General features: G+C 41.7%; 1 protein-coding gene across 1 annotated transcript in view; it reads right to left on the bottom strand.

Moving 5' to 3' along the window:
• LOC144683562 (neuron navigator 1-like) overlaps positions 1 to 15,489 on the bottom strand; it is a 725,427-nt gene extending 709,938 nt beyond the window's left edge. The window contains exon 1 of the mRNA XM_078546698.1: positions 15,056 to 15,489. The gene's annotated coding sequence lies outside the window, so the exon portion shown is untranslated. The remainder of the gene's footprint in view (positions 1 to 15,055) is intronic.
• Between the last annotated feature and the right edge of the window lie 2,537 nt (positions 15,490 to 18,026).

Genomic DNA, 18,026 nt, shown 5'->3' with positions numbered 1-18,026 from the left:
ACCATCCTCCCAGGTATTTCATGCAGCACCAGCTCCAACCGAGAAACCATTAAACAAAGGGTTCAGTGCTGGATTGTTTGGTTACTTGCCTGCAAACTCACACCTGAACCTCAGATGTTCATTTTCCTTTCAAGTTTATTTTTCCTTAATTTTTATCCGTTAGCATTTAATGTCCAGCATCTTCAGTCTTCACAAATGTTGATAAAATGTTGCAATTAAGTCTCTTAAAAAGCTCTGCAATTTTATCACCTTAATGTAGCCCTCCCCTCCATTGTTTCATAACCTCAAATATTTCTATACACACAAAGCTTTCCTTTGCTATGTGTCTTGAACATGTCACCTCCCAAATTCATGCCTATCTTTCCAGCAACTTGATGTTTGAATCTCTCCAATCAGGTTAAGACCCTCCTAAGTCTGTCCTTCTGTCATTCTTGAGCTGCTCCTATCACTTGTAGATGTTCAGGGGTCTGAAATGGGCAGGACCTAGGCTCCCATTGCAGACCATGAAACCTGCCAATTTGATCATCTTAAACTAGCCCTCCTAGCTTCTGTGGACCAGAAGTAGCTCTTGTTGTAGGGTGCTGGGGACCATTTGCTTGGTTTCAATGAAGTCTTTGCAGTCTTAAGTAGGTTAACTGCATGTACTTATTAACTACAAGAACTATGTACATATATACAGTGGAGGTTCAAGTTAGGAGCTGTTTCCATGCGTGCTTTGCACATGACTCTGTTCAACACTAGATTGACCCCAAGGTGCAGGGCATGTGTTCTCATAGATCACATTTTGGGCGGTACTGTACTCAGTCCCACGTCAACCCTATATGTGCCAGACCCTTATACTACAAGTCTCTTCTCAATGACTGGTCATATGTTTCTGTTATAACTCCTACATATTTTGTGGTGAACTCAATTTCTTGCTTGCTCTCAGTAGTAGAAAGCAATGACAATTGATAATACATGGAGCACTATCTCAACTCATTGAGCATTCTTCTGACAACACACTGGGATGTATATAAATGGAATGACACCTAATTGTAGTTATTACTTATTTAAAAATCAAAATCTGTTCATTTTTGGCTATAAAGAGTATCACAATTTGACTTATCAATGGAAACCTTCAGTAAAAAGATCCTCATATGCTATTATGTCAAATTGAATATTAAATTAAGATCTATACAGATTACTATGTTCCAAGGAAAACCTGTAACCTATAATTTCAATTGCATCTGTTTTCAAGTTTAAATGGTTATAACACCACCTGAAAGAAATTCACTAAGTAGTTGGATAAAAAAAAGTTACAAAAAAATGGATCCAGGTTAAGCAGCAATCAAACTAAAGTTATAATAGCCACGATGCAGTATTCATTGTTTTTCAGTCCTCTATTATTCCCTTTTATGTGTAAGAACTGCTAGAAGTAGACATTTTAAGCAAATTTTACAAAATGTGTGATAATTGTAGGATGCCATATTAGCTATCTAAACATCTTAGGACATTGCAGTCAAGCCACCCATAATTTTCTGTGCGTTGATCACATGAATATAATTTAAGCCTTATATGTAGAATTTCACCATCCGTATTGTTTTAATTCATTCATAGAATGTGGGCTTCGCTGGCTGGGCCAGCATTTATTGCCCATCCCTTGTTGCCCTTGAGAAGGTGGTGGTGAGCTGCCTTCTTGAACTGCTGCAGTCCATGTGGTGTAGGTACATCCAGAGTGCTGTTAGTAAGGGAGCTCCAGGACTTTGACCCAGTGACAATGAAGGAATGGCGATATATTTCCAAGTCAGGATGGTGAGGGGCTTGGAAAGGAACTTCCAGGTGGTGATGTTCCCATCTATCTGCTGCCCTTGTCCTTCTAGATGGTAGTGGTCATGGGTTTGGAAGGTGCTGTCTAAGGAGCTTTGGTGAATTTCTGCAGTGCATCTTGTAGATGGTGCACATTTCTGCTACTGTGCTTGGGTGGTGGAGCAAGTGAATATTTGTCGATGTGGTGCCAATCAAGTGGGCTGCTTTGTCCTGGATGGTGTCAAGCCTCTTGAGTGTTGTGGGAGCTGCACTCATTCAGGTAAGGGTAGAGTATTCCATCACACTCCTGACTTGTGCCTTGTAGATAGTAGATAGGCTTTAGGGAGTCAGGAGGTGAGTTTCTCGTCACTGAATTCCTAGCCTTTGACCTCCTCTCATAGTCACAGTATTTATATGACTAGTCCAGTTCAGTTTTTGGTCAATGGTAACCCCCAGGATGTTGATAGTGGGGGATCCAGTGATAGTAATGCCATTGGACGTCAAGGGGCGATGTTGGATTCTCTCTTGTTGGAGATGTTCATTGCCTGGCACTTGTGTAGCATGAATGTTACTTCAGTCCAAGGTCCAAGATGTTGTCCAGGTCTTGCTGCATTTAGACATAGATTGCTTCAGTATCTGAGGAGTCGCAAATGGTGCTGAACATTGTGCAATCATCAGCGAACATCCCCACTTCTGACCTTATGATGGAAGGAAGGTCATTGATGAAGCAGCTGAAGATGGTTGGGCCAAGGACACTGAGGAACTTCTGCAGTGATGTCCTGGAGCTGGGGTGACTGACCTCCAACAACCACAACCATCTTCCTTTGTGCTAGGTATGACTCCAACCAGTGGAGAGTTTCCCCGCTGATTCCCATTGACTCCAGTTTTGCTAGGGCTCCTTGATGCCACACTTGGTTAAATGTTGCCTTGATGTCAAGGATAGTCACTCTCACCTCACCTTTGGAGTTTGGCTCTTTTGTCAACGTTGCAGCTCCCACAACACTCAAGAAGTTTGACACTGTAATGAGTTCAGGAGCTGAGTGGCCCTGGTAGAACCCAAACTGGGTGTCAGTGAACAGGTTATTGCTAAACAAGTGCTGCTTGATAGCACTGTTGATGACCCCTTCCATTACTTCACTGATGATTGAGAATAGACTGATGGGGAGGTAATTGGCTGGGTTGGATTTGTCCTGCTTTTTGTGTACAGGGCATACCTGGGCAATTTTCCACATAACCAGGTAGATGCCAGTATTGTAGCTGTATGAAAGCTGAAACCCACTTTTATGATTCCATGTGGCATCGCAATAGGGTACAATGCATTCCAGGTAATATTAACCAGGGATTGACACTAATCTGCAGCCTGGAGGTAGCTACTTAAGAAAGTATGATTTCAGTGTATGGGTCACATCCTAGGTTTCTTCCCTGTTTCCTCTTCAAAGTATCTGCAAAGTGGAGGAACTTTAGAAGTAGTTTTGAATAATTATCCACCTAGCAGCACTAAAAAAAGTTGAGTAATCATGTTTTCACATCCTAATTGACATCCTTATGGGATGCCAGTCAATTTCCCTGCACCTGACTGCTTCCATTTAGTTTAATGGGGTGATTTATGAATTTTCTACATATCTCCAGTCAAAGAACTGAGAAATGTATCTGTAGTCAATTTCAGATTATCTCTAAGTAAATTACTGTATGCAGTTTGTGCACCCAGCATATGAAGAAATTATTGCCATAAAATGCACACAACAGATTCCACAGGGATAGGAAACCATACTTATGAGAAGCAAATTCAGATACTGGGGTTATTTCCATTAGAGTCTCTTTCTTTACTGTAACTTTCCATGGTTCTACAGGCAGAAGAGTTGAGCAACAAACAAGACACTGGGTGGTACTTCTATCTGCAATCTTGGTATGGCAGTAAAATTGGAATGGTTAGAACAGAGGTCTGCATTAGCCAAGCGTTTTGGTGTGGAACTAGCCACCCTACCAGAGCCCTAGAGTTTCCTCCAGAACCCAGCTATCCACTCCAGAACTGGTGGACTTTGACTTTTCAGCCTTGAGTTGCGCTATCTCTCTTTCCTGCACCTATTTGTTCTATCCTCGGCAATGCGACCCACCCCACTTATGCACACTATCCTCCACCACCTTCCCACTGCCCCATGACTTTTGAACGGCAAATAAAGCTCAAGCGCTTCCAAATGTTTTGTACAAACAGGCAGCAAAAATCAGCGATTGGTTAAATGATCATTGTTTGATGCTAAGTTTTCAAATAGGAATGCAAACAGCCTTCCTGTCATGCCATCAATTCAAAAATCTCCATTTCTTTCCTCTTTCAGAGCTGGATTCCTGAACTACCTTCATTTTGCTACGTAAATAACTTCCATGTTCTTACTCTATTCCTTACAAGACCTAGTACACCAACCTCTTATGGTAGCAAGTTTAATTGGTCAACTTTGGCTAGAGTCATAACTAGCACAAAGAAAGGTGATTGTGATTGTTGGAGGTCATTCATCTTAGTCCCAGGATATCGCTGCAGGAGTTCCTCAGGGTAATATCCTAAGCACAACCATCTTCAACCCCTTCATCAATGACCTTCCTTCCATCATAAGGTCAGAAGTGGGGATGTTTGCTGATGATTGCACAATGTTCAACATCATTCACGATTCCTCAAATATTGAAGCAGTCCGTGTCCATATGCAGCAAGACCTGGACAACATTCAGGCTTGGGCTAATAAGTGGCAAACAACATTTACGCCACACAAGTGCCAGGCATTGACCATCTCCAACAAAAGAGAATCTAACCATCTTCCTTTGACGTTTAATGGAATTACTATTGCTGAATCCCCCACTATCAACATTCTGGGGGTTACCATTGACCAGAAACTGAACTGGACTAGTCATATAAATACTGTGACTATGAGAGCAGATCAGAGGCTGGAAATTCTGCAGAGAGTAACTCACCTCCTGACTTCCCAAAGCCTGTCCACTATCTACAAGGCACAAGTCAGGAGTGTGACGGAATACTCTCCACTTGCTTGGGTGAGTGCAGCTCAACACCATCCAGGACAAAGTAGCCTGCTTAAATGGCACCCCATCCATCACCTTAGACATTCACTCCCTCCACCACCAACGCACAGTGGCAGCAGTATATACCATCCACAAGATGCACTGCAGCAACTCACCAATGTTCCTTTGACAGCACCTTCCAAAACTGCAACCTCCACTATCTAGAAGAACAAGGGCAGTATGGGAATATTGCTACCTGCAAGTTCTCTCCAAGCCACAAGCCATTCTAAATTAATTGGGACTGTTTCGCTGTTCCTTCACTGTCGCTGGGTCAAAATCCTGGAACTCCCTCTCTAACAGCACTGTTTTCCATATGTCAATGAGACCCTCATTGCATTTGAACCCAGGCCCATCAGGTGAAGGCAGGAATGCTGTTTCAGGTTCCACATTGAAAGTCATGGCTGTCCCTACCCTGAATTCCACACCCTTCCCTCCTGAGAAAACCCTTCTGAAACCACCTTCCCATGACTAATCTGCAGGCTGGCAACCTTTCATTTGGTTTTGGCAAATGACCTTTGGCCAGCAGCGGTTCAAGAAGTGGCTCACCACCACCTTCTCAAGGGCAATTAGGGATGGGCAATAAAAATGCTGGCCTACCCAGCGACGTTCACGTGCCATGAATGAATAAATTAATAAGTTACTTCACTGCGCTTTGACCTGGATTTGCCCTAGTACATGTTACTGACAACTGCCAGCTATGCGGTCACATTGTCCACTAAAAAAAGCTCAAAGTACTGATTTTAAAATATGTATTCATTCTTTGTGCCAATTTTTGAAATCTAAATTAGCAGTAAAAGCAATTTTTAGAAAGAAACACTGCTCCACAAATTAGGGGAAATAACTATAAAGTATATAAAGTATGCAAATGTGGCTTATATTTTTCAGTAATCTTAAAAATTGCAAATAGAATTTGCTACATTTTAAGGGAATGTCCATGTAATAAGAAGAATTACTTCAGCCTGCATTCACGGTGTGGTTTCAGGTGTGGTTTGTTTTTGATACAGTATTGGACAAATACTGCTAATTTCCCAGTTGAAATGTTAGAAGACTGGCCTTGTGCAGTATTGAAAAGTAAAATGATAAATCCCTAGAGTAACTTAAGTTCCTTTATCATAAACTGTCAATTTCTAAGCGAATCGTCGTGTGAATTTCAGTGGAAGCATTGCCCCACTGATCCCTCCATTAAGGCAGCATTCATCTGCAATTCTTCTTTGCGCTGAGTGTTCGCCCACTATTACTGCATGGCATGATTCCAAGGCCAATGTCTCCTATCTAAAGAACTTAAAAGCTTCCTATGTACATTACATGAATATTCGTTAGTGGATAATTGTCCTTGGTCACTTAGAAATTGACAATTTATGATAAAGGAACTTACGTCACTATAGGGATTTATCATTTTACTTTTCAATACTGCACAAGTCTTCTAACATTACAACTGAGAAAGTTGCAGTATTTGTCCAGTACTGTATCAAAAACAAACCACATCTGGAAATAAATTTGAGGAATTGCAACACAATACTTACTGACAGATACCAAGCAATGTCAATTTTGGTAACATCTTTCTCCCCAACTTCCTTTTTTTTAATGTGGTCTCCGTGAAGCTCTAGAACATCCTTTTTCACTAATATAATTCAATGAAGAGACTTCAAACTCCAGATCCAGGGATAATTCACCAAATGTCTTGCCCTGAGGTTTTAGAAAAATATGGGGGTTGATCTTAACGCACAGCGGGTTTAAGATTGGGTGGAGGGACGGTGAGTACAAAACGCACTGTGTCTCAGGCCCACCGTATTTAAATTCCCAGTCTCTTCTGCATGTTGTTGGCAGCTGAAACAGGCAGAAAATGAGTTCTGGTAGACAGAGGTCATTTTCCAAAACCAAATGAAAGGTTACCAGCCTGTAGAATAGTCAAGGAAAGGTGGATTCAGGAGGGAAGGGTGTGGAATTCGTGACAGGGGTAGCCATGACTTTCAATGTGGAACCTGAAACAGTGTTCTTGCCTTCACCTGGTGGGCCTGGGTTCAAATGCAATAAGGGTCTCATTGACATAATGGGCCCCTCATTTGTATGCATTTTATGAGGTTCCCAACTGCATCCAGCAGACGCCTAAGCCACCTAATTACAGTTCAAGTGGTGGCCAGCTGGATTCCGGATGGAATGGGATGCTAAACCCGTATGCTCCATTTTAACAGAGCCCCACCCGAATTCTACTGGGCAGGATGGGTTAAAGTTCCACCCATGAGCTGTGTTAATTATTCACATTTTAACATTCGTTACAGTCTCAAAATTTAGATTTTGCTTTCTGGTGCCAAGAGCTGGCAAATCCATCTTCTTCTAGCAAAGCCGACTAATACTTGTAAATTCCTTTTTTGTGTGCTCTAGATCCAGGGAGGGCCATAAATATTATTCATTTTGGAATCATTTAGTGTCTTTTTAAGTACCTGGTGAATTCCTGCAATATTATTGCAGTTCCAATTTTATGCCCTTTAAAGGCATCAGAGTCCAGAATTAGCATAAGTTCTGCAGAGGTCTGAGGAAATCTCCAAACCTTTAGAAGAAAAAGGAAAATCGATCCACATGGGTCAATCCTTCATTTCAAGGATGAATCAGGACAGACTCTGCGAATGCATTTTTGCAGGAGTTGTGGGCCCGCCCCAAACATAGTGATGACCCCGCCCCTCAATGTGAAATAGAATGAAAGCCTTCTGGATTAAATATACATTGATCTTGATCTCTTTAGATATTCAACAAAAGCCTGGGATTCTGTCTATGTGGAGAGGGAAAACAGGAGAAGGAAATAAATATTAAAAAGTTGAGCGACAGATCAGAATAGAAAGATTAAAACTGAAAAGTGAAGTCATACAAAAGAAATGAACATCTAGGACCTGACAGGAAAAGAAGAAACTAAGAAAAGTAAGTAAGAAAAGCAAAAGATAAACCAGAAAAGCAGAAAGGAGTTCCTGGAAGACTAAAGCTAAAATGGGATTGTGTGTTGGCTAATTAGAATAGAAGAGTGGAGCCTGGCATATATGTAAAGGAATTAGCAGAGAGGAGAATCTGATGCATAATCTCTATGGCCAAAGTGCTTAAGACCTTCGAATTTAAATAATTTCAAAAGTTTTACATTATTTATTTATGCATCCTAAGATTACAGCAGTGCTCCAAATTGTAGGAATGCAGGTTCCAATACCCGACTGATCATTTGTCTTTCCTTTCCTTACCTGTGTCACACGCCCAGATTAAGTAACTATAAAAGCTAATTGTCTCCTGGCTCTGTTCATGTGCCAATTCAAGTAAGGGAGCACAAGTAATCCATGCTGCCTTCTTAAATACTATTTTCCCCCCTTCTTTGTGGAAAAATATCCACACTTCTACCTATCAATATGCAAGAAGCAAGACCTGAACAACATTCAAGCTTGGCTTAATAAGTGGTAAGTAATATTGCACTAGGCAAAGTGCTAGGCAATGACCATGGCCAAATAAGAGAGCATCTAACCACCTATTCTTGACATTCAACGGCATTACTATCACTGAATCCCCCACCATCAACATTCTCGGGGTTACCATTGTCTAGAAGCTTAACAGGGCAGCCATATAAATATTGTGTTACAACCAGGTTAGGAGGGGTGAACTGACTCCTCTCTTTGCCCCACTCTTGGATTGGTTATAACAGAGTTTGAATTTAAAAAGGTGATATAGCCAATTAATTGTGCGTAGCTCATTGCAAGAAATGAGCCAGCCAGGCTCCTCAAGTTAACAACAATTAGTTTTATTGCTAAAACTCACTAGGGGGAAAATGCAGAAATTATTAACAAAAGTTTGAAATGTGCAAATGTGTCCAACTACTCACTAATGCAAAAGTAACAAACACACAACAACCCCCCTCCCCGCCTCCCCCACCCAGATGCAAAAAAGAAATAAAATTCTGCAGACCAGCAGATCTTAAAACTTGGCCAAGTAAAAAGTCCACTCAGAAAACTAATTATTCACGGATCGTCCGGATGCTTGTTTACAACTGATGGGTCACTTTCCACAGTAGCTGTTGGTACTTGGGTTTCTCACTGGAGCAACTGATCTGCAGTTGTGGTGGGTTGACTCTCTTTTCTCTTGGAGGTGGTGTTGTTGATTTAGAATTCAGAATCCTTCTTTAAGAACTCTTGGCTGGCAGCATTGAGGTCTTCTAGGTTTTCAATCACAAATAGCTCAGCTTTGATGAGAGAAGTTTCAGGGAAAGAGAGAGGGGGTAAGGCCAATGCCCCTGTGACATTGTCTCTCTGACAGTTCAAATCCAGTATATTTTGCACCCAAGAGCTGGGTCACGTGACCTCTCCCTGCTTTCGATCTGGGCTTATTTTAGCCACTATCTCTGAGAACTCCATAGTCTCTGTGTCTCCAAAAAGCAGCTTGTGACTATAATGCAACAAAGTAGCTTCTGTAGGCCAGTGTCCTTTGCTTAGCAAAAGCGTTCTTTTCATATATATATATATATATATATATTTATATATATCTCCAGCCGATGACATTATAAATCAACATTCTATACACCTTCATAATAACTGTGGCAAAAAGAGGTCAGAGGGAATACTAATGACATCAAGGGATATGGGGATAGTGTGGGAAAGTTGCATTGAGGTAGATGATCAGACTTGATTGAGTTGAATGGTGGAACTGGCTCGAGGGGCTGAATGGCCTACTCCTGCTCCTGTGTGATGGAATACTCTCCACTTGCCTGGATGAGTGCAGCTCTAACAACACACAGAGCTCAACACCATCCAGGACAGAGCAGCCTGCTTGATTGGCACCCCATCCAGCATCTTAAAAATTCATTCCCTCCACCACAGATGTGTATCAAATGTAAGATGCACTGCAGTAACTCAATAAGGCTCCTTAAACAGCTTATTTTAGCCATTGTCTTTGAGAGCTCACATACTGACTCCCCAAAGTCAGTCCATCTTTTAAAGGAACAAATCAGGAGTGTGATGGAATCCTCTCCACTTACCTGGATTAGTGCAGCTCCAAACACACTTAAGATGCTCGACGCAATCCGGGACAAAGCAACTCGCTTGATTGGCAGCCTATCCATCTCTGGTGCACTGTGCCAGCAGAGTGTAACATATATAGGATGCACTGAGGCAATTCGCAAGGCTCCTTTGCCAGCACCTTCCAAAACAGTGGCCCCTACCACCTCGAAGAACAAAGGCAGCTGGTTCATGGGAAAACCGCCACCTGCAAGTTCCCCTCCAAGTCACACACCACCCTGACTTGTATATCGCTGTTCCTTTACTGTCGCTGGGTCAAAATGCTGGAACTCCCTCCCAACAGCACTGTGGGTGTACCTACACCACATGGACTGCAGCAGCTCAAGAAGGCAGCTCACCACCACCTTGTCAAAGGCAATTAGGATGGGTAATAAATACTGGCCTAGTCAGCATTGATTATATCCCATGAATGAATAAACTGCACAGCCAAGTTAAGGAGAAAACATACCAAGAAAAAAAGAGACAAAAACGTGCATTTTATGTGTTGATTACCTTTGGATTGAAGTATAAAATAAAATTGAAGGGCCTTAATTTGTCAGAAAGAATTTTCATGGTTGCCTGAATGAATGAAACAGTGACTATTTAATAAACATACAATTTAAATTAAGTGGTCTTGAATAGTTATTTTATGAGTGATAATTAAAACAGTAGTTATCAAACAGCTGCTATCATACCAGTATATGGAACACAGCTCTGAAGCACTAACATGCTTTTCTGTTAATCCTTTCACGGGAAATCGACATCACTGGCAAAGTCAGTACTTATTGTCCATCCCTAATTGCCCTTGAGAAGGTTTTGGTAAGCAGCCTTCTTGAGCTACTGCAGTCCATGTGGTACAGATACATCCACAGCACTGCTGGGAAGAGAGTTCCAGGATTTTGATCCAGTGACTGTGAAGGAACAGCAATATAGTTCCAAGTTAGGATGGCGTGTGGCTTGGAGGGAAACTTGCAGGTGGTGGTTTTCAAAATGCGTCTGCTGCCCTTGTCCTTCTAGGTGGTAGATATCGCGGATTTGGAAGGTGCTGTTGAAGGAGCCTTATTGAGTTGCTGCAGTGTATCCTGCAAATGGTACGTACTTGTGGTGGAGGGAGTGAATTTTTAAGGTGCAGGATGGGGTGCCGATCAAGCAGGCTACTTTGTCCTGGATGGTGTTGAACTTCGTGTGCTATTGGAACTGCACTCATCTAGGCAAATGGAGAGCATTCCATCACATAAGAATAGAGGAGCAGGAGTAGGCCATTCAACCTCTGTAGCCAGCTCCACCATTCAACTCGATCATGGCGAATCGGCTACCTCAACATCACTTTCCCATGCTATCCCCATATCTCTTGATGTCACTAGTATCTAGAAATCTATTGATCTCTGTCTTAAAAATACTCAACAACTGAGCCTTCACAGCCCTCTGGGGTAGAGAATTTCAAAGATTCACTCCCCTCTCTGAAGAAATTCCTCCTCATTTCAGACCCAAACGGCCTGCCCTTTAATCTGAGAATGTGTCCCTTGGATCTATAATCCCCTGTGAGGGGAAACATCCTTTCTGCACCTGCTCTGTCGAGCCCTTTGAGAGTTTTGTATGGTTTAATGAGATCACCTCTCATTCTTCTAAAATCTAGAGAATACAGGCCCAGTCCTGTTAATCGCTCCTCATAGGACAGTTCCACCATCCCAGGAATTAGTCTGGTGAACCTCCGCTGTGCTCCCTCAATGGCAAGTATATCCTTCCTTAGGTAAGGGGAACAAAACTGTACACAATACTCCAGGTGCTGTCTAACCAAGGTTCTATATAATTGAAGCAAATCTTCTTTTACTCTTGTACTCAAATCATCTTACAATAAAGGCCAGCATTCCATTTGCCTTCCTAATTGCTTGCTGGACCTGCATGTTAGCTTTTAGTAACTTGTGAACAAGGACATCCAGGTCCCGTTGGACATCAGCACTTCCCAAGCTCTCACCATTTGAGAAATACTGTGTACTTCCATTCCTCCTACCACAGAGAATAACCTCACATTTATGTATATTATATTCCAACTGCCATGTTCTTGCCCACTCACTAAGCCTGTCCAAATCCTCTTGAAGCCTCCTTGCATCCTCCTTACAGTTCACATTCCCACCTAGTTTTGTGTCATCTGCAAACTTGGAAATATTACATTTAGTCTCCGCATCCAAATCATGGATATAGATTGTGAACAGCTGGGCCCAAGGACTGATCCTTGCGGTACTCCATTAGCCACAAATGGCCAAACTTAGAATAACCCATTTATTCCTACTCTCTGTTATCAGTCCATTAATTATTCCTCAATTCATGCCAGAATACTGCCCCCTATGCTGTGTGCTCTAATTTTGTTTACCAACCTCCTGTGTGGGACCTTATTGAAGGCCTTTTGAAAATCCAAATACACCATAGCCACTGGTTTCCCATTATCTACAGTTAGTAACATACTCAAAAAACTCCCAACAGGTTTGTCAAACACAATTTCACTTTAATAAATCCATGTTGACTCTGCCCAATCAGATCATTATTTTCTAAGTGTCCAATTATCACATCCTTTATAATAGATTCTAGTATTTTCCCTACTTCTGACATCAGGCTAACAGGTCTGTAAGTCCCCACTTTCCCTCTCTCTCCTTTCTTAAACACTGGGGTTCCATTGGCAACCTTCAAATCTGCAGGCACCATTCCAGAATCACTCTTGACTTGTGTTTTGTAGACAATGGACAGGCTTTGGGAAGTCAGGGGGTGAGTTACTTGCCTCAGTATTCCCAGCTCTGACCTGCTCTTGTAGCCCCAGTATTTATGTGACCGGTTCAGTTCAGTTTCTGGTCAGTGGTAACCCCCAGGATGTTGATATTGGGGGATTCAGTGATGGTTATGCCATTGAATGTCAAGGGGAGATGGATAGATTGTGTCTTGTTGGAGAAGGTCATTGCCTGGCACTTGAGTGGTGCAAATGCTACATTACTTTTACCTCCTTCTCCTCCCCTAAATCTGACATACAGTCCCATTGATTCACTAACTTCTAATAACTTGCTTATGTCACTGTTGTTGATGTGTGAACCAGGGCTGGGAGCAATGAACCACTGGGTTCGATATGATCAAATCCAATCATATCCTTCCCCAACAACGGCACAGGTATACAACTAACAGGAAAGGTTATTTTAATCAGGGGTGTTAGAGCCAACCCTAGCATTCTTTATGGCGCCATAGCTGAAATCAGCTAATCTATGCAAGCCAGGTTTTGAGCCTGCAACCTTTTCAGTCCTCACTAAAACATAGAACATGCTGTTTCTGATGACCAATTCAGAAAACAGGAAGGATTTCCACCCACTTTGGCTATTGTTCTATTGCATACTGACATCATTTACTGAGAATGTAGCGTTATTCAGAGCACGAATCTTACTGTACTTAGTAATTAGATTCTATACTCATGCTTCTTAATGCAACTAAACAATGTTTAAAAAGATTAAAAATAGTAACCACAACCCAATAAAAACATTTTTTTTGCTAAATTATTTTACCAGAAAACTGTGAAAGCAGTTCCAAACACAATGGGCTTCTTCAATTTCAATTTGTATTTCAATCCTGGACAAAAGATAAGCTTTACTCTCGCCTTTTTGTCCTCAATTACAATACCTGGCAAGGACAAAATAAACTTATTGTTTATTACACACACAGTCCAAAGTAAATAAACCTTTACAGTCCCTGTGTAGGCATTTCATAATTCTGTTAAAATATACAAATAAAAAAATTATATTTGCAGGGACCCATAACAAAAGAAACTAGATGACGTGAGCGCTCAATAGAGTGCAAACTTCCACCACGCATGTTAACTCAATATTATTACAATTACATAGCTCTTCCTTGAGGCTTTTTTTCTGCCTGGTTGATGCTCTGTAACTACAAAGCTGAAAAATAATATTTTTATTAAAAGCTTCCATCTCTTCAGATCAATCTACAACTAACAATCTGCTCTGAAAACTCTGCTCACATTTCCACCACAGCAGCTGAGGCAATCCATAACATTCTAAAACAATCAACAACATTCTAAATAAAACAACTTACAATATTCTGAAAGAAAAACAGTTAATTCTCCCCATATCCCAATCTTAACAGAACCTTTATAAAGATTCTGATATCTGGATCCACATCTTCATCAAAAACCAACCAATTCTTCCTTGGGACATACCTTATCAGTGCATCAAGTTTAGTTGAATTTTATCCATTAGTTTTTGAGATATATTGTTTACAGAGAAACAGACAAACGGGTGAAAACATTACCTCCACCCTCAACTCAATGGACCACTCAGCACTGATAGTACAAAAGTAAAAGATTCACAACAAATGGACAACCAGGTTCCATTTATTTTTTTTAATTGGGGTGCAGAAATGTGCATTTTTATTCTCTGCAACTGGATCCCAGCTTCTACCCTGCTCTCAAGAACAGAATTAGATTTACATTTATGTTTTCTTTTGATGTGAATATGTTTCAATGTTTGCTTGAGAGGAGTACAAAGTCATTTTTTAAAAATCGCTCTGGCAAATGTTAACGATGCAATGTTCTCTAAAGATCATTTACCAAAGGTGGTGATTAATGTAATTTTAGTTATCAAGGGAGAAACATATAATGCTGGAGAATGGATGTGCAAATCTGTACACCGCTGAAATAGAAGTTTTAGAAACGATATTTTAATGCTTTTCTTATTTAAGTGTCAGGTTTATTAGTGACGCTGTTTATTTATTCAGGGCACTATAGGGAAAGCAGATTTAAAGTTTTCTATGGAAATACATCACATCTGCGGCGAGATCAATCGACACTGGAAATTGACCCTCCGCCTCAACTGTTGCGAGGGCGCTGTTTACACAAACCCCACATATGCAAGCGTCTATTGTGTGACTGCAAACACACACGGCACTGATTTTAAAGCGTGGCAATTTCCTTCGTTTTCGCTCTCAAGTATTACCTTTTATCAAAAATAAATGTTGCCAGAAAATTCCTGATCGAGCCCTCCTCCAGCCGTGCGGAGTAACAAGGCACACTTCACTGCGGCACAGGAACAATTACAGCACGGTAATTCTTCTCTTAAATTAAACTCCCCCACAGACACACACACACACACATTTCTCTAAGACAAACGGCAGCCGGTTGTTACGCGCTGTAAAGCGTTTACCTTCCCGCAGCAGCTCGGTGCCACCTCCTTGCTCAGAACTCGCACCGCCCCCGCTATCTCTCTCGCCCAGCGCCAGCTCCTTTTGTGGAAGATAATTAAAGCAATAGCCCCAGATTGTGGAAATAGCAAAAAAACCACAATATTTCAGATAGAGCCCCAAGGAGCTGTTTCTCTCTCTTGAGAAGTGGATGATTCGCCGTTAATGCTTTAAAAGTTTAACGTTTTGGTCAGAAACGTGACTCCGTTTTTTTTTTGAGTTCTCTGCCTGAAGACAGGTCTGACCTACTGTGTCACTCACAACCTCCCCCATGGGCAGGGCAAGGAGTCAGAATCCACCTCTGCATGAAACAGGTATTGAACCCCATGGTGTTGGCACCAATCTGATCCACAGCAGTCGTCCAGCTAACTGGCTCCGTGACTGTTCTCATTGCACTAATGGCCTGAGATTGTCAACTAGAAAGGTCAGTTGGCAACACTTGTGTTATGTGGTAGGTTGTGAGTCCTCTGGTTGCTTGGAGAGAGCTCTGCATGCTTATATTTTTTAATGGTGTGAGAGTTTAGTCAGGAGAGTTAGTTTTCTCAAAAGATTAAAACGACTGCAATAAATTTATAAAGTTTCAGGAGATCCTAAGTGCTTGTGCACCCAGTTAGACTGCCCCCTGCCACCCCCACTGAAGTTATGCTCTAATCTACGCGATGCTAGGCATAAGCACAGCATGGTGGCATCCTTGAGGGGATTTTACACTATTTGGCTTCATTAATATTTCAGTGTCAGACCAGAACCTAACTCCTCCTGTGTTGATATTTAGCCAAAACCAGTGGACTCTGGCATTAAAAAGTGACAGCATATATGTACTCTAACACAGCAATAGGAATGTGTAGCAAGAGACATGTCACATATTGTTATTCACTTGAGGTGAAAATCATCTTTCTTGGTTAAAAAGTTTTGATGAATGTCACCCTTAAAAATAAATACAGCTCTAATAACCTTTGCAATCCATTCCACTCTTGACAATCTCAAATGTTACTCCTAACATACCCCCAGTGTTTATAGCTCTTGTCATGCTCTGGCAGGTTATTGGAAACAAAATAAACTGGAGGGATTACATGGGGTGCTCATGTGCATTTCAGAGATTCTCTAAGCACCAGTGCACATTCTAACAACTCAGATCCAACAAGTGATATCTAACTTTGCCGGGTGATGCTGTAATCCAGCACCCGCAGTGGGGGGCTCAGAGGGAGTGTAACGAAGAAATTCAGAAAATTGCCTGTAATTTGCCATAGCTTTATTTTAAACTTCCTATCTATTGTAGTCATTCAGTCCCTGGCTCCCTTTCAAGGGAAGAGTGGTGTTATCAAAAAATGGAGTGGTATTACTTTTGATTTTTTTAAATTCATGATGTGGGTGTCGCTGGCAAGGCCAGCACTTAATGTCCACCCTAAATGCCCTTGAGAAGATAATGATGAGCATCCTTCATGAATCACTGCTGTCTATACGGTGTACCTGCAATGCTGTTTGGGAGGGAGTTCCAGGATTTAGATCCAGCAACAATGAAGGAAAGGCTATATATTTCCAAGCCAGGAATTTGTTTGACTTGGAGGGGAAAACGCAGGTAGTGGGGGCGGGGTTTTCTGCACCCGCCCATCGCTGTGATCTTCTGGTCCTGCCGCAAGTCAATGGACTTCTGGTGAGATGCTGCCTCGCCTGTGGCGGGTCCTGCCCGCAACAGGTCCCGCCCGCAACAGGGCCGGAAAATCCTGGCCATGGTGTTACCATGTGCCTGCTACCTTTGTCCTTCAGGCAGTAGAGGTCACAAGCATGGGAGGTACTATTGAAGAAACCTTGCCAAATTGCTGCTGTGCATCTTGTAGATAGTCTAGATTGTCCACATGGTGTACTGGTGGTGGAGGGAGTAAATGTTTATGTTGGGATGTGGAGTACCAATCAAGCAAATTGTTTTATCCTGGATATTGTCAAGATTATTGGGTGTTGGTTCTGCACTCATCCAGGTAAATGGAGAGTATTCCATCACACTCCTGACCTGGGTTTTGTAGGTGATGGAAAAGTGAAGAAGAATGAGGACCTGAGTGGCTTACCATAGAATACCCAATCTCTGACCTGCTCCTATAGCCACAGTATTTATATGGCTATTGAAAATAAGTTTTTTGGCAATGGTTAACCCTAGGATGTTGATAGTGGAGGAGCCAGTGATGGTAGTGCCATTGAATGTCAAGGAGAGATGATTACAATTTTTCTTGTTGAATAAAGCCATTGTCTTGCATTTGTTTGGCACAAATGTTACTTTCCATTTTTCAGCCAAAGCCTGCATGTTGCCCAGGCCTTGTTGCTTGCAGTCATGGATTGCTTCATTATTTGAGGAGTTGCGAATGAGTTTGAATACTGTGCAATCATCAGGCATCCCCACTTCTGAACTTATGATGAGACAAATGTCCTTGACAAAACAGCCGAAGATGGTTGGGCCTAGGACGTCACCCTGAGGAACTTCTGCACTAATGTCTTCTGGCTGAGATGTTTGGACTTGAACAAGACAACCATTTTCCTTTGTGCTAGGTATGACTCCAACCAGTGGAGAAGTTTCCCCATGATTCCCATTAATTTAAATTTTGTTAGGGTTCCTTGATGCCGCACTCAAACATTGCCTTGATAACGAAAGACTTGCATTTATCCACAGTTTTTCATGACCACAGCACACCCCAAATGCTTTACAGACAATGAGGTACTTTTGAAGTGTAGTCGTTGTTATAATGTGTGCATCATGACAGCCAAATTGCACAATGTGCTTATGGTCTGATAATCTGTTTTTGTAGCATTGATTAAAGGCAGATAATGCCCATACTTTTCTTTGAAATAGTTCCATGAGATTTTTACGCCCACCTAAGATGGCAAACAAGCTCCCGGTTCAAAGCATCATCCGAAATATTTCCTCTATTCTGCACTGGAGTATTAACC

The sequence above is a fragment of the Cetorhinus maximus genome, chromosome 8, assembly GCF_964194155.1.
Source record: "Cetorhinus maximus chromosome 8, sCetMax3.hap1.1, whole genome shotgun sequence".
Lineage (NCBI taxonomy): Eukaryota > Metazoa > Chordata > Chondrichthyes > Lamniformes > Cetorhinidae > Cetorhinus > Cetorhinus maximus.
The sequence above is the reverse complement of the archived record's forward strand: the minus strand, read 5'-3'. Positions and strand labels throughout refer to the sequence as shown.